The sequence below is a fragment of the Cetorhinus maximus genome, chromosome 9 (assembly GCF_964194155.1).
Source record: "Cetorhinus maximus chromosome 9, sCetMax3.hap1.1, whole genome shotgun sequence".
NCBI classification, from domain to species: Eukaryota; Metazoa; Chordata; class Chondrichthyes; order Lamniformes; family Cetorhinidae; genus Cetorhinus; species Cetorhinus maximus.
Window position 1 is genome coordinate 134051989 of NC_135887.1, and position 21558 is coordinate 134073546.

Consider the following 21558-nt stretch of genomic DNA (forward strand, 5'->3'; position numbering starts at 1 on the left):
ATTGCATATTTTAAGTCTGGGGCAATAGACTGCAGTAATGATTGACATTTTGTGCACAGCAGATGTTTCTTTCATTAAAGCTTCTGCATAAGAGCTGTTTCAGCATTAGATTCATATCTGACTTTGGTATTCATTCACTGAACATGTTCACTCTGTATTTTTTTTCAATGATAATCAACCTCCTACTAAGAAAGAGGAAAGCAACGTCTGCCAAAAAAACTGCAAGGTCCTCATCTAGGAATGACTTGATTTTGCCAGATATTCTGAGGAAAATACATGACTTCAGCTAAAAAGAATTTACAGCAGTCAATGCCAACAACTACCAGTCTTAAAAAAAAAAATCACAAAACATCATAGAAGGGCTGAGGCTTAGATTTTACTGCCATTGTTCTGTAGACTTTCAAACTGCAGGCCCCTGGATCTGGGGGTCCATGAAGGCTCCTCAGGAGGTCCATGAACTCATCAAATTTCTGTCTCTGCCAACTGGATGGTATTTTTTGACTTACTAATGTGTTATTCTTGGGGCTGTACACAAACACAAAACATTTTCTCCAACCACTGTGCTTTTTTGCTCTGGCTAGCCTACATTGTCTTTCATAGGTCAGGTTGTGCGTCAATACTTCTCCATACATAAGTACTTTAAAGAGAGTAATGACTCGATTCAATACAGTGAGAATAGAAAAACAATACAAGTTAGCCTGTCACACAGAACATAAGGAATAGGAGCAGGAGTAGGTCGGTCATTCAGCCCTTCGAGCCCGCTCCTACATTCAATGAGATCATGGCTGATCTCTACTTCAACACCATTTTGCTGCACTATCCCTGTATCCCTTGATGTTTTCAATATGTAGAAATCTATTGATCTCTGTCTCGAACATATTCAATGACTAAGTTTCCACAGCCTCCTGGGGTTGAGAAAAATCCAAAGATTCATCACCCTCTGAGTGAAGAAATTCCTCCTCATCTCAGCCCTAAATGACTTGCCCCTTATTCTGAGGCTGTATCCCCTGGTTCTGGACGCACCCCCCCCTGCTGATCCCAGACATCCCTGCATCTATCCTGATGAGCCCTGTAAGAAATTTGTATGTTTGAATGAGATTACTTCTCAATCTTCTAAACTCCAGAAAATAAAGGCCCAGTCTATTTAATTTAATAAATATAGTATATTTAATAATTAACCTCCTGAGTTGCAGTTTGCTGTGCCATTTCTTGATATCATGTGGAGTGAATTAAATTGGCAGAAGACTGGCATCTGTGATGATGTGAACCTCAGGAGGAGGTTGAGAAAAGCCATCCATTTAGCACTTTTGGCTGACGGTGGGTTTAGCCAGGATTAAGGATAGGGATTGTCATGGAGCCCCCTTCTCCCATTAGTTGCTTAATTATCCACCAGCATTCCGGACTGGATTGCTCAGGACTGCATAGCTTTGACCTGATCCGTTGATTGTGGAGTTACTTAGCTCTGCCTATAGAATGCATGTAGTCTTGTGCTGTAGCTTTACCAGATTGGCACCTTATTTTCAGGCAAACCCATCTAGCACAGCCGAGTTGAGCTATTAATGATAGAATTGATCAGCAGATACTTCTAACCTTAAGTGGAAACATTAAGTTTATTTACAAATTACTCAGCAACAACTACATGTGTGCTTTTAGCTCCAACTCTTTTTTATTTGTTCACGGGATGTGGGCGTTGCTGGCTAGGCCAGCATTTATTGCCCATCCCAGAGTTCATTTTTATGAGTCAACCACATTGCTGTTTTGAGTCACATGTAGGCCAGACCGGGTAAAGTGACAGACTTCCTTACCTAAAGGACATTAGTGAACCAGATGAATTTTTACAACAATCGGCAATGGTTTCATGACCATCATCAGACTTTTGATTCAAAATTTCACAAAATACCATGGTGGTATTCAAACCCAGGTCCCCAGAGCATTACCCTGGGTCTCTGGAATACCAGCCCAGTGCCAATACCGCTATGGCACCACCTCCCCTGCTGACTGCTGAGGTAGCCCACCACTCTCCTATTGGTTACTACAGATCATGTGATCTCGCCTAACAAGTAAAGGTACATTACACTAAATAAAACCATAATTACTACAGTTTCCTTGCCACTTGGCTTAACAATGATGGAGGAGTGAGGCAGGAGGTTACAGATTGTGATGGAATATAATTCTGCTGCTGATGGGTCACAGCCCTTCTGGGTATCAAGTTTTGGGCTGCTTGGCCTATTCTTAATTTACACCATTCAACATGGCCAACCCACTCCCGATCATCAGCAAAGTGATGGAAAGTGTCGTAGACAGTGCTATCAAGTGGTAATCGTACAGCAAAAACCTGCTCACTGACACCCAGTTTAGGTTCTGCCAGGGCCATTCAACTCCTGACCTCATTACAGCCTCGGTCCAAACAGGACCAAAGAGCTGAGCTCAAGATGTGAGGTGAGAATGACTGCCCTTGACATTAGGGTAACATTTGGCTGAGTGTGGCATCAAGAAACCTTAGCAAAACTGGAGTCAATAAAATTCTCCACTGGTTGGAGTCATATCTAGCACAAAGGAAGATGGTTGTGGTTGTCGGAGGTCAATCATCTCAGTCGCAGGACTTCACAGCAGGAGTTCCTCAGGCCCAGCCATTTTCAGCTGCTTCAGAAATGACCTTCCCTCCATCATAAGGTCAGAAGTGAGGATGTTGGCTGATGATTGTGCAATGTTCAGTACCATTCGTGACTCATCAGATACTGAAGCAGTCTGTGTCCATATGCAGCAAGACTTAGACAACATTCAAGCTTGGGCTGATAACTTGTGACTAATATTCACACTTAGAAGGGCCAGGCAATGACCATCTCCAACAAGAGAGAATCCAACCATCTCCGCTTGACATTGACATTACCACCTCTGAATCTCCCATCAACAACATTCTGGGGGTTACCATTGACCAGAAACTGAACTGGACCAGCCATATAAATACCGTGGCTACAAAAGCAGGTCAGAGGCTGGGAATTCTGCAGTGAGTAACTCACCTCCTGACTCCCCAAAGCTTGTCCACCATCTACAAGACACAAGTCTGGGGTGTGATGGAATATTCTCCACTTGCCTGGATGAGTGCAGCTCCAACAACACTCAAGAAAATCGATACCATCCAGGGCAAAGCAGCCCGCTTGATTGACACCTTATCCATCACCTTAAACATTCACTTCCTCCACCACCGATGAATAGTGGCAGCAGTGTGTACCATCTACAAGGTGCACTGCAGCAACTCACCAAGGTTCCTTCAACAGCACCTTTCAACCTGTGACCTCTATGACCTCTGACCTGCTTTTGTAGCCACTCTATTTATAGGGCTGGTTGAGTTCAGTTTCTGGTCAATGGTAACCTTCAGCATGTTGATGATGGGCGATCCAGTGATGGTAATGCCATTGAACATAAAGGGGAGATGGATGGATTCTCTCTTGTTGGAGATGATCATTGCTTAGCACTTGTGTGGCCCAAATATTATTAACAACTTCTCAGCCCAAGCCTGAATATTGTCCAGGTCTTGCTGCATTTGGACATGGACTGCTTCAGTGTCTGAGGAGTTGTGAATGGTGCTGAACATTGTGCAATCATCAGCAAACATCCCCACTTCTGACCTTATGATGAAGGGAAGGTCATTGATGAAGCAGCTGAAGATGTTTGGGGCGAGGACACTGCTCTGCAGTGATGTCCTGGAACTGAGATGATTGAACTCCAACAACCACAACCATCTTCCTGTGTGCTCGATATGGCTCCAACCAGCAGAGAGTTACCCCTTGATTCCCATTGACTCCAGTTTTGCTAGGGCTTCTTGATGCCACACTAGGTCAAACGTTACCCTGATGTCAAGGGCAGCAGATGCATGGGAACACCACCACCTGGAAATTCTCATCCATGCCACACTTTGATTTTGATTTGGAAATATATCGCATCCCTTCATTGTCACGGGTCAAAATCCTGGAACTGCCTTCCTAACAGCACTGTGGGTGTACCTACAACACAGGGGCTGCAGTGGTCCAAGAAGGGGGCTCACCACCACTTTCTCAAGGGCAATTAGGGATGGGTAACAAATGCTGGCCTAGCCAATGGTTCCCACATCCTGTGAAACAATATATAAATAAACGATGGCCAGTGTTCTTTGGTGAAGGTGGGACTGGGGGTGGAATTTTCCGTGCCCGCTGGTGTTGGGTGTGCTTGGCGGCGTGAGCCTAAAGTCGGTCTCACAACGTCGTGAAACCAGTTTGCGATCATCCGCTCAGCCCATTGATGGCGGGCCACGTTTCCCACCATTGGATGTCAGGAACCTCATTGTAATACATCTGCATAACATGATAAGCCTAGCCTGCCGGACTCATTCACCCACGTTGGGTTGTCCACCCACTGACGTGTTTCACAATTGCACGTAAATGACCTGCACCTGACGAGCTGCACTTTGCTCAGGACTTTGAGGTCTGTTTGCCTACCTTGCTTTTTTTTATTCGTTCATGGGATGTGGGCGTCGCTGGCTCAGCCAGCATTTATTGCGCATCCCCAATTGCCCCTTGTTCAGAGGGCATTTAAGAGTCAACCACATTGCTGTGGGTCTGGAGTCACATGTAGGCCATAAGGACAGCAGATTTCCTTCTCTAAAGGACGTTAGTGAACCAGATGTGTTTTTATAACAATTCGTAATGGTTTCATGGTCATCATCAGACTTTTAATTCCAGATTTTTATTGGATTCAAATTCCACCATCTGCCGTGGTGGGATTCGAACCCAGGTCCCCAAAGCATTAGCCCTGGGTTTCTGGATTAGCAGTCCAGTGAGAAAGCATTGTGCCACCACCTTTGGGCAGCACTTGCAGTCATCAGCGCCAGGCTTCACAGGCAGCACCACAGCACTTCTAGGGGGGCTCACTACCAGCTCTCTTACTACCAGCCCAGCTATAAGGCGGGAGTGGCTTTGTACGGCAGCAGGACCAGGGCTTGCTTGGGGTAAGGGGAGCAGTGGCCTCTGGCAAGGGAAAAGACTGCAGGTTGAGGGCTGTACCAGGGGAGAGGGGCACCCCAGGGTTTGTGTGGGGGCACAAGTTGATCTGTGCAAGTGGCTTCAAGATGCCGAGGGCTGAGTAGACAGTCTCCAGAGGAGATGAAGCCAAATGGATATGTGAGGGTGTATGTGAAAGAGTGAGTGGTGATGTCCCTTGAGCTGGCAGTGAGTGAGATGCCAGTGAATGTGTGATGGGCTTATGAGTGTGTGAGTTTAGAGTGATGAGATGGTTGCCTTACCCTGGGGGCACGGATGACATCATTCATCTCTCTATCTGTATTGGGTGGCCAACCTCTTCTGTGCAGCATTGGCACTTATCAACACCGCCATCGTCTACCAAATCAGAGTGGTAATGTTGCTACCCCTCCCGCGGCCAGAGTGGGGGTAGAGGACACCAAGGCGGGTCGCAACAGCCTCCAAAAGGCACTTGAGGGACGTGTCACTAAACCTGGGGGCTGCAGTCTTCATGCCTTTGGGGGCCATGTCTTATTTGCAGCAGTCCTGGGCTGGAAGCACTGAGAGGTGTGCACGTGTCTGTACTTTAAATGTGGCCCCAGTGTGATGAAGCGGCAAGGTGACAGCATGGTGGGCTAATGGGAGCCCGCCCGCCATGGAAACAATGTGTTTCCTGGAAATGCATAATTAATGTGGTGGGGGTTTGGAACGATACGGCGTGAGAAGCCACCATGCAGCCGGCGGATAAAATGTCGATTTACCCACCCGCTACCGCACTTAATGCAAACCTGGGTTAATTCCGCCAAGGGCTTCATATGGACTGTGGGGTGATCACCTCTACCATTGCTGTCAATCTACGTCAAGTAGCTGAGGATGAGGATTTTTCTTTTATTATTTATTCAAGGTATGTGGGTGTCGCTGACAACACAAAGCCAGCGTTTATTGCTCATCCCTAATCGCGCTTGGGAAGGCGGTGTTGAGCTCACCTTGAGGCTAAGTATGATGCTAAAGTCTCCTGAAGTGTTGGTCAAAATTTATCCCTGAACAAATATCACTAAAACAGACCTGTTCATTTGTCTCACTGCTTTTTCTGGGAATTCAATATGTGCAAAGACACTGCTCAGTTTCCCAAATTACAGCAGTGGCGACACTTCAGAAGCGGAATTGGCTGTGGAGCACTTTAGGATGTCCTGAGGTTGTTATTAAGATGCAAGTTATTTCTTTCCTTTAGACTGCAAAAGCTTAAACCCATTCCTTTAACATTCACATCATTAATTAGCCTACCAGGTGTAAAGAAATCTAAGAAAGAAGCTTTCAGCCTCCATATTGTACATGAAACTCCGAAACTAAAGCTTATTATATCAATAGGAATATCAACATTATTTTTATTCATTTTTCCAAGCATTTATTGATCTTATTGTAAAATCAGTGTGTATTCTGCTTAAATATTAAATATGTATTTTTTAAAGTGATCAATTGTTAAATGTGTTGAGAGCGTGTTTATCAGTAAATGGGAAATTTGAAATCTTCAAACAGTGACTAATAAAACTAATAAATGTTTCAAGGAGCTTTTTAGTTTTGCTGCACACCAAAACCTCTGGGCTCCCCTACAGAGCAACAGTAAATAGTGGAGAAAAGTTCTGGATAATTAGCAATGGATGATCGTTTATAGAAGGCTATTTGCCAGATGTCACACAGTTAAAATTAACACCTTCAACACAGAGCTAGAAAACCTGAAAAGCAATCACATCAATTGGAAAACGGGTAACTGATGCCTGGCCAGGAGTTTTAGCTCAGCGGGCCTGGGAGCGAATGGGGAATGGACGCCTGGCCACGATTGGCCCCCGACTGCGATTTCACGCTGGCTGGCCAATTAACAGATAGCCAGGGTGAAAGGTGCACTGAAAGGCTCAGCACTGCCGGGGTGGGTGGATGGGATGAGGCTGAATGCTGAAGTCAGCGCGGGCGCGGAGGGGAACGTGGAAGGAAAGCTCCCTGAAGGTAGAGAGCTGCCTCAGAGAGCTAAAAAAAATTAAATGTAAAAAATAAAGATGTTAAAGCCCGGAAAAAAAATACCCATGCATCAGAATCAGTCACCGGAATATATGGCTGATGAAAATTCTATCCAAACATATTAATTTAAAAAAAAAATTAATATCGGAAACCTCATCCGGCCCGTGGATGAGGTTTCCTGAAAAATGCAAAGGCCGCCTGGCCGATTCGCCCGCCCACCAACCGTAACGTTGGACGGGCAGCGAAAGATCTCAGTTAATGACCACTTTAATGGCTTTAATAGGCCTCTTAATTGTCAGTGGGCGTACTTCTGAATCTTGCCCGTGCCCGCCAACCGAAATATCGCGAGTGCGCGATGACCTCGGGACGTTCGCCTGATGTCATCATGTGCTATTTCACACTCGAGCGGGTTGGGCATACCCTCCCCCCCCAACGCCGGACGAAAAATTCTGCCCCTGGAATTCCTTTCTTAGGTATTTTTACTTCCCTTTTCACATTTTCTCCCTCTTAGAAGCACTAACGCTTGCTAAAATATGGTTCTCAGCAGCACTCCAGTACCCTCGCTCATTCTTCACATGTGAGGCAAAAAAAAGGATAAAGGTTTATTGCCTTTATTGATGAAGATTTGCAGAAACGTTTCAACGCACCTCACAGTTGATTGCTTTGAAATGCACTAGAATGTTCTGTAGGCAAACGCGGCAGGTGTATTAGGCATTGTAAGATCCCACAATCACCAGACTTTTTAACGAGAGCAAGGCCAAACCCAACCTAGTGCTCACTGGACACCAACATCTGCACGTCCCAGCTGGAAGCCCTGGATATCGATAAGTAACATAAATATTGGCCAATATTTCTTCTCCAACTCATTATGTATGTATATTAAATTGCATCCTTGGCAGAGGAGGAGGAGGAGGAGGTGGTAGGACACCCAATGACTAACACAAAGAAATGAGATCTGTAAAGACTCATAGCTGAAATGTCCTTTTTGTGTATCTTCTGCATTTAACTGACACATAATATGTTGCATGGATGAAGTGGAAAAAAAACAACACGAGATCAGTAATAAAAATTAAAGTTGAATTCGACAGAATTATGGCTTTGGTAGCATTTAAAAGAACTTCCAGTTCTGATTAAGTTCTATCCAGGATATTTTGTAATCTGCTTTGATGTGTTTTCAGGCTTTGCTATACAGTTGCATTAAGTCACCCACCTTGCTCATCTAGGTTATCCCCTCCTTTTCCCGTGGCTACAAGCATCCTAGGTGAGTAAGGTCATGGGTTGGCGTTCTGGTGTGTGAAATACAAACGTTGCAATTATATAGCGCCCCATTATATCCTCAGAGCTTAGTAAAAAGCCTCAAGAGCAATGTAATTACTTTAAATGTACACCTAACATTGTTATTTAGGAAAATCCAATGATTATAGCCTAGAGAGAGTGTTGTCAAAACTTGTAAATGATACTAAAACAGGTGAGGTTTTTTTTTATATTCTTTCAAGGGATGTGAGCATCCTTAGCAAGGCCAGAATGAGTTTCCCATCTCTAATTGCCCTTGAATCGACCACAGGAAATTACAAAGGGATATTGATAAGGTGATGTGTTGAGCTAAAAGGTGCCAGATGAAATTCAATGTCAATAAATATGAGTTAATACATTTTGGTAAGAAAGTAATAATCATACTCTGAATGGAAGCGGGCTCAATGCTGTAGAAGAGCAGAAAGCCTTGGGGATGGAGGTTCATAGAATATTAAAGGCAGTACCTTATTTAGTCTTTCACAGGATGTGGGCCTCACTGCCATGCCTGCATTTATTGCCCATCCCTAACTACCCTTGAGCAGGACAAGACCTCAGATTGATAAAACTGTGTAAAGAATGAATAGAAGTTTAGACTTAACCTCAAGGTATAGAATTAAAATGCCAAGAGGCAATGGTGAGACTATATAAAGTCTTAATAAGGCCTCAGTTAAAGCATTTTGTATAGTATTGTGCTCCACAATATAAAAGACACTGAGCCTTGAGAGAAGGTAAACACTATCAAGAGGGGATACAGCCCTGGTATGAGAAACTATAAATATGTAGAAAGACATGAAAAATTGGGTCTGTTTTCATTAGAACGACACAGATTACAAGATGATATAATAGAATGGTTTAAAATATGAATGAATGGAGCAGGTTAGAGAGAAGAACAATTGGTCATAGATACAAGATTAAATGTAAGAGATTTAAAACTGAGAGCAGGTAAAATCTCTTCACACAGAGTTGTGAGTCTCTGGAATTCACTTGGTGCAGAAACAATGTCAACATTCATGATTAGATTGGATATGAAGGAGAAGGGGCTGAGGGAATATGGAAACATGGTGAGTAAATATTATTTGAGCTGTTTAGAATTCAGAAATTAGAACTGTGAAGAATAAACACCGACATGGACTATTTGGGCCCTAATGGCTGATATGTTTCTATATGCCTGTTTTCTGGCGGTGTTGATTAATGGAGGAATAAGTTGACGGAGACACCATTAAAACTCCTTGCCTTTCTTCAAGTTGCATCATTGCACCTTCTACATCCAACAAGACTTTGGTCTAACATGTCATCCAAAAATGACATGAGAATAGGTATACTGAAACAGGCAAGTAATCATTTCCTACTCTTCCTTCCCCAAGGCCAGGCTTAGTCCCATTGATGACAGGACAATATAGCTAGGACCTATTGATAAAGTTAGCTATCTATATGATCAAATGCCTCTTCTACAAGGCCCCCGTTGGGCCCTTGTAGGCAGACCCAGCTTTGAGCTCTTTCTGTGGCCACATATATATCAGCTCCAGACCCCATTTAAAACACCCTGTGAATTATACCACCAAAGCAGTGACTGCATAGTTTAGTTTCAAGCACAATACGCATATGCATGTTTTTAAAGCTATCTGAGCCCAGCAGAATGCTACTGCCCTAGTTGCCCACCCAGATTGCAGCTTCACTATGAAAGCACAGTACAACCTTCGGCTTCCACTTAGGCATAACAAAATAATCCATCAGAGGCTAAAACCAAATGTCACCTGTTGATGGAGTGAAACCCAAGTGGGAAATAGTTCTTGAAATACTGTGCCTCTGTATTTCTCAGCTGGGTCTTCAGCCTCCAATTGTAATAAATTGCATTGTTGCCTAAAAGATATTTTGAAAGGTTTAATCCCTGTATGAGTTTAGTCCTCAGTTGGCTGTTTTAACATCTGTTATATGGGGCAAAATTTTCTGCCTATCGGGTGGGCGGGCCTGACCCAATCTCCTGCGGGCGGGGAGCCGATCCCCGTCGGAGAAGCGGGCCCCGCCGCCATTTTATGTGGGCGGGCCAATTAAGGCCCACCCAGCGTGACGTCCGGCGGGAAGCGCTATGCACTTCCTGTGCACGCGAGAGGTGATTCCCCAAAAGCGAGAGTGCACTCTTTCGCGCATGCGCATGAAAGAGTGCACATCTCCTTGAGGCTAAGTGCTGTCTCAGGGAGATTGCTTACACTTCTAAAAATATGAAAATTAGAAAAAAAGATATTCCCTAACATGTCCCCGTCATGTGACAATGTCACATGGGATGGGACATGTTCATAATTTACATTATAAGTTTATTAAACTTTTTAAATCCCTGCATGAAACCTCATCCCGTCACTGGATGAGGTTTCATGTTTTCTCTCGTTCCCGCCAGGGCTCCTGGCTGACCCGCCAACCTTAAGGTTGGATGGGCAGGTCCTTTAATTGTTTCAATGACCCTGTCAATGGCCTCAATTGGCCATTGACAGGTTGGCTGGCCCGCAGCTGATTTGGCTGTGCAGCCCCCTTCCTGAAAATTTAAATGGGGCGGGATGACATTGGGGGTTCAGCCCGACATCATCCCACGTCATTTTACGTGTCAGCGAGTAGGCCCCGCCCCCTGCTCACCGACGGCAAAATTCTGCCCATGGTATTGAACAAATTTAACACATAAATTTAGGGGGGGGATTTTAACTCAGCAGGCAAGAAGCCCACAGAATTGGAGGGAACACTGGTTTTAATATTGCTCTGTAACATTGAGCTGTGTGCAAAAGGGATAAGGTTTATGGGGAAAAGATGGACTACAATTTCATTGAAGGGGAGAACAGGTTCAAGGGGCTAAAAGACCTATTTATGTCCTATGTTCCTATGAACCAGAATTGCACCCAATCTGGTGAGTTCCTGATGGGCAGTTCTTGAGTGTCCCCAGAGACATTAGGATCTGCTCCACTTGCAAAGGTATGAAAACCATAGACTACTCGGCCAGGTGTGATAGAATTGGGTCTATTGAGTGGTTCTGCAATGGTACTAAAAATAGGGAAGAACTTCTCTTCAACCTGACTAGACAACACATGGGGCTGAGTTCTCCGGTCGGTGAGCAGAGGTGGGGCCCGCTTGCCGATGTATAAAATGACACGAGGTGACATCAGCCTGGTGTCCCGATGTCACCGCGCGCCATTTAGGTTTCCAGTTCGGCGGGTGCACAGCCAAGTTGGCTATGCGCCCACCGAACTATCAAAGGCCTATTAAGGCCTGTTAAAAACTAATTTAAGCAATCAAATGAGTTTCCCGTCCAACCTTAAGGTTGGCGAGGGGCAGACGAAGAGGCCTAGCAACATTCGCGTTTTTCATGAAACCTCATCCACGGGCGGGATGAGGATTCATGAAGTGTTTTAAAATTCAATAGAAATTTTAAAAATAATTCTTTGACATATCCCAGCTCATGCATGAGGGGACATGTTTTAAAAGTTTTTAATTGCTTTATTTCAGTTTTTAAATATCAAACAGGTCTCCCTGAGGCACCTCTGCGTTCTTTCGCGTGCATGCACGATAGAAGGCAGGCCCAAACTCAGGGAACACCCTCACTGCCCGCACAGGGAGCGCTCAGTGCTTCCGGGCGAGCGTCACGCTGGGCGGGCGCAGATCGGGCTCACGCCTGCCCCCACCCATCCCCGCACAACACCCCCCCCCTCCCAATGGGGGGAAAATTTTTCCCATATTCTCAGATCGTTTTTTTTTACTAAAATGGTGTCTTAAAACATATTCTACATTGAAATAGAAACATTCCAGATTCTTCTTCTTCAGCTCTCTGCCCAACAGCAGGTCCGATCCACAGCGCCATAACCCACACCACGGGTGGGGCAAGGAAGCAGCTCCCAAACCCACCCCAGCTGGAACAGGGATTGAACCCCAAGGCACATCCAGCTTAGAGCTCCTTCCATGGCCACATATGCATCAGCTCCAGACCCCATTTAAAACATTAATAAAAACAGAAAATGCTGGAAAAACTCAGCAGGTCTGGCATCACCTGTGGAGAGAGAAACAAAGTTCACATTCTGAGTCCGTATGACTCTGCTGCTCTAAAGAAGAGTCATACGGACTCGAGACGTTGACTCTGTTTCTATCTCCACAAATGCTGTCAGACCTGCTGAGTTTATCCAGCATTTTCTGTTTTCACTTCAGATTCCCAGCGTCTGCAGTACTTTGCTTTTACCCATGTAAAGCATGTTGTTGGCACCAATCTGACCCACATGAGCCAGTCCAGTCAACTGACCGGTCCTCAAGGAGTCTGTGTTGCTGTGACAAGATGCATGTTATAATCTGCAGCTATAATATTCTTTCCATCACATGGCTGACTGGGAATCTGTCCCATTCTTACCACCTGACATTAGCTTGTGTGGGAAGGTTTTATAAGTTGATACTAAACCTGTTTGGCTACATTGGCCATATGGACTGCAGTGGTTCAAGAAGGCAGCTCACCACCACCTTCTCATGGGCTATTACAGATGGGCAATAAATGCTGCCCTAGCCAGCAATGCCCACATCCCAGGAATCAATAATAAAAAACATTGTCACAGCACCTCCTTGGCCATCAAGTCCTGGAGTAGGACTTGAACACAAAGCTTCTGGCTTCTTCCATGTGATATCAAGAAACAGCTGAAGGCACTGGATACAGCAAAGGCTATGGACTCTGACAATATTCCAGCAATAGTACTGAAGACTTGTGCTCCAGAACTTGCCGCACCCCTAGCCAATCTGTTCCAGTACAGCTACAATACTGGCATTTACCCAGCAATATGGAAAATTGCCCAGGTATTTCCTGTACACAAAAAGCAAGACAAATCCAACCTGGCCAATTACTGCCCCATCAGCCTATTCTCAGTGATCAGTAAAGTGATGGAAGGCGTCATCAACAGTGCTATCAGATGGCATTTGCTTAGCAATAACCTGCTCACTGACAACCAGTTTGGGTTCTGCCAGGGCCACTCAGCTCCTGACCTCATTACAGCCTTGGTTCAAACATGGACAAGAACTAAACTCCAGAGATGAGGTGAGAATGACTGCCCTTGACATCAAGGCAGCATTTGATCAAATGTGGTATAAAGGAGCCCCAGCAAAACTGGAATCAATGGGAATCAGGGGGAAAAATCTCCGCTGGTTGGAGTCATACCTAGCACAAAGGAAGATGGTTGTGATTGTTGGAGGTCAGTCACCTCAGCTCCAGGACATCACTGCAGGAGTTCCTCAGGGTAGTGTCCTTGGCCCAACCATCTTCAGCTGCTTCATCAATGACCTTCCTTCCATCATAAGGTCAGAAGTGGAGATGTTCGCTGACGATTGCACAATGTTCAGTACCAATGACTCCTCAGATACTGAAGCACTCCATGCCCAATTGCAGCAAGACCTGGACAATATCCAGGCTTGGGCTGACAAGCTGCAAGTAACATTCACGCCACACAAGTGCCAGGCAACGACCATCTCCAACAAGAGAGAATCTAACCATCGCCCCTTGACACTCAGTGGTATTACCATCACTGAATCCCCCACTATCAACATCCTGGGGGGTTACCATTGACCAGAAACTGAACTGGACTAGCCATATAAATACTGTGGATACAAGAGCAGGTCAGAGGCTAGGAATCCTGCGATGAGTAACTCACCTTCTGACTCCTCAAAGCCTGTCCACCATCTACAAGGCACAAGTGAGGAGTGTGATGGAATACTCTCCATTTGCCTGGATGAGTGCAGCTCCAACAACACTGAAGAAGCTTGACACCATCCAGGACAAAGGAGCCCGCTTGATTGGCACCCCTTCCACAAAAATTCACTCCCTCCACTACCAATGTACAGTAGCAGCAGTATGTGCCATCTACAAGATGCACTGCAGAAACTCACCAAGGCTGCTTAGACAGCACCTTCCAAACGCACAACCACTACCATCTTGAAGGACAAGGGCAGAAGGCACATGGGAACACCACCACCTGGAAGCTCCCCTCCCATCGACTGACCATCCTGACTTGGAAATATATCACCGTTCCTTCACTGTCTCTGGGTCAAAATCCTAGAACTCCCTCCCTAACAGTACTGTGGGTGTACCTACACCAGAGGGGCTGCAGTGGTTTAAGAAGGCAGCTCACCACCACCTTCTCAAGGGCAATTGCTATCTTTTCCCAACATCCTGTTTGCACAAGACACTTTGATTCACTGTCCAACCATGTCCCAGACTACATATGAGCAACAGCATGAGAGACCTACTGGTGAAAATTAATTTTCCATATATGTAACCTCAAATTCAGAAAGCATCAACCTTTTATTACTGAGGAGTCCTTAGCCACTTATTCAATTGTGTAAAAAAATTATATCTCCGCATGTAAATAATCGCAGTATTACTCACATTATGCATTGATATAGCATCACTAAAAAGGTTTGAACCATTCAGGGGCCCAAATACAAATTGCTCCTAAACTGAAAAAGCAAACAAAAGGTGCAATTATTTCATCACTTTGCTACTTTTAAGGTGCTGCAAAGCACACATCAGCATAATATGCACAAGTAAAACTAATTGAAATGAGGCAGCATGTCTAGTCTGTCAACCGTGTATATGAAAGCCAAGTAATGTTGAATCCTTTGAAGAACCCATTTTCCATCACTTGTTTTTAAATGGCTTCTGTATAACTCTAGCTCGTAGTAAAGCTACATTATAAAAATGTCCAGGTGGTCCATTAAATCTGCTGGGGTTTTGTAAAATTTAATGAAATCTTTATAGTGCAAGCTGATCATGCCTGCAGTATTTGCTTAACATTAAAATGATCTGGCTGAAGAAGTATAGGTTTGTGCATTATTTAGTGCACACATGCACAGACCTTCCTTGTTACTACACCAGTCTGACTGAAGTTGGTCTGACTACAACAAAAGCCTATTGACTGCATTGAAGCTGCACCTACTAGTTTCAGATTGCAAGCAGCATAGAACAGATCTCTAGGTCAGGTTACCCTGAAAAGATTGGGCTTTTCATTCTTTGGCCAGATGGATAAGGCTGTCACCACCTATCAATGCAGAAAGCAGAGGTAAATGAATATAGTCAGCCCTGAACATAGGAACATAGGCACATAACAGCAGGAGTAGGCCATTCAGCCCCTCAAGCCTGCTCTGCCATTCAGCTTGGTCATGGCTGATCATCCACCTCAATGACATTTTCCTGTGCTATCCCCATAGACCTTGATGTCATTATTATCTAGAAATCTATTGATCTCTGTCTTGAACATACTCACTGCTGCCTGGGCTAGAGAATTCCAAGGAGTCACCACCCTCTGAGTAAAGAAATTCCTCCACATCTCAGTCTTAAATGGCTTGCCCCTTATTCTTAGACTGCATCCCTTGGTTCTAGATGCACAGACAGGGGACCATCCTTTCTGTATCTACCCTGTCTAGTCCTTTAAGAATTTTGTAAGTTTCAATGAGTTCATTTTTCATTTTTCTAAACTCTAGAGAATACAAGCTCAACCTCAATCTCTCCTCAGAGGGCAGTCCCGCTGTCCCAGGGATTAATCTGGTAGACATCCGCTGCATTCCCTCTATGGCAATTATATCCTTCCTCAGGTAAGGAGACCAAAACTGTACACAATACTCCAGGAGTGGCCTAACCAAGGATCTATACAACTGGAGCAAGGCATCTTCACTCCTGTACTCAAATCCCCTTACAATAAAGGCTAACATAACACTTGCCTTCCTAATTGCTTGCTGTACTTCATGTTAGCTTTCAGTGACTTATGAAAAAGGACACCAGGTCCCTTTGGACATCGACACTTCCCAATCTCTCACCATTTAAGAAATGCTCTGCACCTTCCTTCCTCCTACCAAAGTAGATAACTACTTTTTTCCACATTATATTCCATCTGCCATGTTATTGCCCAGTCACTAAGTCTGTCCAAATCCTCTTGAAGCCTCTTTGCATCCTCCTCACAGCTCACATTCCTGCCTAGTTTTGCGACACCCGTAACCTTGGAAATGTTACATTTCGTCCCCACATCCAAATCATTGATAAAGACTGTGAACGGCTGGGGCCCAAATATTGATCCTTGCGGTACCCATAAGACCATAAGACCATAAGACATAGGAGCAGAAATTAGGCCATTCGGCCCATCGAGTCTGCTCCGCCATTCAATCATGGCTGATAAGTTTCTCAACCCCATTCTCCCGCCTTCTCCCCGTAGCCTTTGATCCCCTTACCAATCAAGAAACTATCTATCTCCGTCTTAAATACACTCAATGACCTGGCCTCCACAGCCTTCTGTGGCAATGAATTCCATAGATTCACCACTCTCTGGCTAAAGAAGTTTCTCCTCATCTCTGTTCTAAAAGGTCTTCCCTTTACTCTGAGGCTGTGCCCTCGGGTCTTAGTCTCTCCTACTAATGGAAACTTCCCCACGTCCACGCTATCCAGGCCTTTCAGTATTCTGTAAGTTTCAATCAGATCCCCCCTCATCCTTCTAAACTCCATCGAGTATATACCCAGAGTCCTCAAACGTTCCTCATATGTTAAGCCTTTCATTCCTGGGATCATTCTCGTGAACCTCCTCTGGACCCTCTCCAGGGCCAGCACATCCTTCCTGAGATACGGGGCCCAAAATTGCTCACAATATTCTAAATGTGGTCTGACCAGAGCCTTATAAAGCTTCAGCAGCACATCCCTGCTTTTATATTCTAGTCCTCTCGAAATAAATGCCAACATTGCATTTGCCTTCCTAACTACCGACTCAACCTGCAAGTTAACCTTAAGAGAATCCTGGACTAGGACTCCCAAGTCCCTTTGCACTCCAGATTTCTGAATTCTCTCCCCATTTAGAAAATAGTCTATGCCTCTATTCTTCCTACCAAAGTGCATGACCTCACACTTCCCTACTAGTCACAGCCTGCCAACCTGAGAATAACCCATTTATTCCTACCCTCTGTTTTCTGCCCATTAACTAACCCTCAATCCATGCCAGAATATTACCCCGTCTTCCATGTGCTCTAATTTTGTATACTAACCTCCTGTGTGGGACCTTATCGAAAGCCTTCCCAAAATCCAAATGTACCATATTTACTGGTTCCCCCTTATTTATTCTGCAAGTAGCATCCTCAAAAAACGTCAACGGGCTTGTCAAACATGACTTCCCTTTCATAAATCCATGCTGACTCTGCCCTTTCAGATCATTATTTTCCAAGTGTACAATTAACACACCCTTCAAAATAGATTCTCGCATTTTCCCAACTATTGACCTCAGGCTAAGTGGTCTGTAGTTCCCCACTTTCCCTCTCCCTCCTTTCCTAAACAGTTGGGTTATATTTCCACCTTCTAACCTGCAGGCACCATTCCAGAGTCTCTCAAGTTTTGAAACATGGCCGCCTGTGCATCTACTATCTCTATAGCCACCTCTTCCAACACTCTGGGATGTAGATCATCGGGTCCTGGGGATTTATCAACTTCCGATCCTGTTAATTTCTCCAATACTGCTTTTTTACTAACACTGATTTCCTTCAGTTTCTCATTCTCACTGGTGCCTTAGTTTGCTACTATTTCTGGAATATTTCTTGTATCTGACTCCGCGAAGGTGGACACAAAGTAATTATTTAGCTTCCCCGCAATTTCCCTATTCCCCATTATAAATTCTCCTGTCTCTGTCTGTAATGGACCCACATTTGGCCATGCTAATATTTTTATTTTTACATACCTATAGAAGATTTTACAGTCCATTTTTATGTTTCTCACTAGTTTACATTCGCATTCTGTTCTCCCTTCTTTTATCAGTTTCTTGGTTCTCCTTTGCTGAATTCTAAAATGTTCCCAATCCTCAGGCTTATTACTTTTTTTCCGCAACTTTATAAGCCTCTTCCTTTATCTGATACAATCTTTAACTTCCTTTATTAGCCACAGTTGACTTACCTTTCTTGTTGAGTTTTTATGCCTTAAAGGAATGCATATTTGTTGTAAACCATGTATTAGTTCTTTAAATACTAGCTATTGCCTGTCTACAATCTTACCTTGTAATCCACCACAGCCAACTTGTCTCTCATACCTTAAAAGTTTCCTTTGTTTAGATTTAGACCCTTAATGGAAAATTCTATCATATTATGGTCACTCCTCCCTAAAGGTTCTTTTATAACAAGATTATTAACTAGCCCTCTCTCATTGCATAACACTAGATGTAAAATAGCCGGTTCCCTAGTGCTCTGCTATAACATCTTTAATAATAGCTTCTAACATTTTCCCTATGACAGATGTTAGGCTAACTGGCCTGTAGTTTCCTGATTCCTGTCTCCCTCCCTTTTTGAATAAAGAAGTTACATTTACTATTTTCCAAACTAATGGAACCTTTCCTGAATCTAGGGAATTTTGGAAAATTAAAACCAATTCATCAATCATCTCACTAGCCACTTCTTTCAAGACCTTAAGTTGAAGTCCATCCGGACCTGGGGGTTTGTCAGCCCACAGCCCAAACAATTTGCTCAATATCACTTCCCTGGTGATTGTAATTTTCCTGAGTTCCTCCCTCCCTTCCATTTCCTGATTTACAGCTATTTCTGGGATGTTACTTGTGTCCTCTGGAAAAACATCCCATACATATTCCAGTAATTTATCCTCCATTGCATTAGTGCTCATTAGATTTACCCAGTCTATATTTAGATTGAAGTCTCCCATGATTACTGTATCACTCTTGTTACATGAACCTCTAATATCCTGATTTATACCATGAACATGAATATCTTGTCAGAATTCTGGGTGGGCACTCAGTGATGGGGTGCCCAGAAGGTCTTTGACCCTACACCTGCTCCCTTTAGATTAGAGAAGCTGAAGGGGCAAGAAAGAATACCCCCATCTACCTTTCAAGTCACAGGTATTCTGTAAATATGTACTGAATAAAACTGGTTAAATATTGTAGGTAATACCAGTAATAAGATTGTGAAAGAGATAGTATATCTTCACTTGAATTTCCTATGTTGGCTGCATGAGTTGAATTTAGTTAGAAACTTGTTATGATTTACCGGTAGTCTGAAGTTGTTAATGGATGGATTATAACAAGATTATGGTGGAGATAGATTTTTGTCTTCACCACCTGGGGACTCATCTGACAGAGTGGATTGTCCGACTTTTATAAAACCTGGCCACTTCCACTTAAATGAATGAACTGAAAATTATGTGGGTTCTAGAAAGGCTGGGCAATGTGCTGTGTCAGATTAGTGTCCAGGTGGTGAAAACAAAAATATTGCTGAAAAGAGAGACATGTTCACAGAATCACACAGTGCAGAAGAGGCCCTTCGGACCATCGAGTCTGCACCAATACGTGAGAAACACCTGACCTACCTACCTAATCCCATTTACCAGCACTTGGCCCATAGCCTTGAATGTTATGACGTGCCAAGTGCTCATCCAGGTACTTTTTAAAGGATGTGAGGCAACCCGTCTCCACCACCCTCCCAGGCAGCGCATTCCAGACCGTCACCACCCTCTGGGTAAAAAAGTTTTTCCTCACATCCCCCCTAATCCTCCTGCCCCTCACCTTGAACTTATGACCTTCGTGACTGACCCTTCAACTAAGGGGAACAGCTGCTCCCTATCCACCTTGTCCATGCCCCTCATAATCTTGTGCACCTCGATCAGGTCGCCCCTCAGTCTTCTCTGCTCCAATGAAAACAACCCAAGTCTATCCAACCTCTCTTCATAACTTAAATGTTTCATCCCAGGCAACATCCTGGTGAATCTCCTCTGCACCCCCTCCAGTGCAATCACATCCTTCCTATAATGTGGCAACCAGTACTGCACACAGTACTCCAGCTGTGGCCTCACCAAGGTTCTATACAACTCCAACATGGCCTTCCTACTTTTGTAATCTATGACTCGATTGATAAAGGTAAGTGTCCCATATGTCTTTTTCACCACCCCACTAACATGCTCCTCCGCCTTCAGAGATCTATGGACACACACGCCAAGGTCCCTTTGTTCCTCAGAACTTCCTAGTGTCATGCCGTTCATTGAATACTTCCTTGTCAAATTACTCCTTCCAAAGTGTCTCACCACTCACTTTTCAGGGTTAAATTCCACCTGCCACTTATCTGCCCATTTGACCATCCTGTCTATATCTTCCTGTAGCCCAAGACACTCAACCTCACTGTTAACCACCCGGCCAATCTTTGTGTCATCCACAAGCTTTTCATCTTGCACTCATCAGGAAAAATGCAAGAATACCAAATTTCAAATGATCATAATTTTTATTACACTATATATATTATACTATGTTGTGATTATTTGAAATTTGGCATTTTTGTATTTGTCCTGAAGAGTGCAAGATGAAAAGCTTCAACAATATGTCTCTTTTCACAAATATTCAAGTTCTGTACCTTGAATAGGTATCTAGCATCTTTTTGAAGAAAAATATCCACCTCAATATGTCTGTCGATCATTGTGCCACTATCATTCGCACATAGAATATTAGCAATAAAGAGTCCAAATCCAAATATTATTTTTAAAATTTTCTTCTTGCCCATGAACCTGACTTCCTCAGGCTACACTTTTTGGTCAACAATTTCGATTGTATATAGTTGGGTGGCGGAATAGCAGATTGGATTGATGTCAATGGGATGAAAATCAAACAAATTCTGTAACTGTTGTGCTGTTCATTCCAAAACTTACTACCCAGTAGTGAAATTCAAAATTAAGTTAATTATATCACCATCTCACATGCAATTTTGCTGTGTTTCCTATCATATAGTCTGACCATTAGATGGCTCTGTGGAACAAATTTATGAAGACTCCCAATTCCATCACAATTAGGTATATGAAGAAAATTTAAATGCATTAACTGAGTACAGACAATTTGCAATTTTGGACAATATGGGTGGAATCGTCCCGGATTTGCATTAAGTCGTGGTAGCGGGCGGGTAAAACAATGTCCTACCCACTGGCCACAATGGTGGCTTTTCATGCCATATCATCCCAAACCCGCCGTGTTAATTATGCATTCCCGGGAAACACGCTGTTTCCATGGCGGGCGGGCTCTCATTGGCCCACCCTGCAATAACCTCACTGCTTCATAACGCCGGGCGCCGTATTTAAAACCCAGCCACACACACACTTCTCAGTGCTTCCAGTCCGCGACTGTTGCACGGAAGATAGGATGGCTCCAAAAGGCAAAAGGGCTGCAGGTTTAGTGACGTGTCCCGCGAGCGCCTTTTGGACGTCATGGAGACCTGCTGTGATGCCCTCTACCCCCCCGCTCTGGCT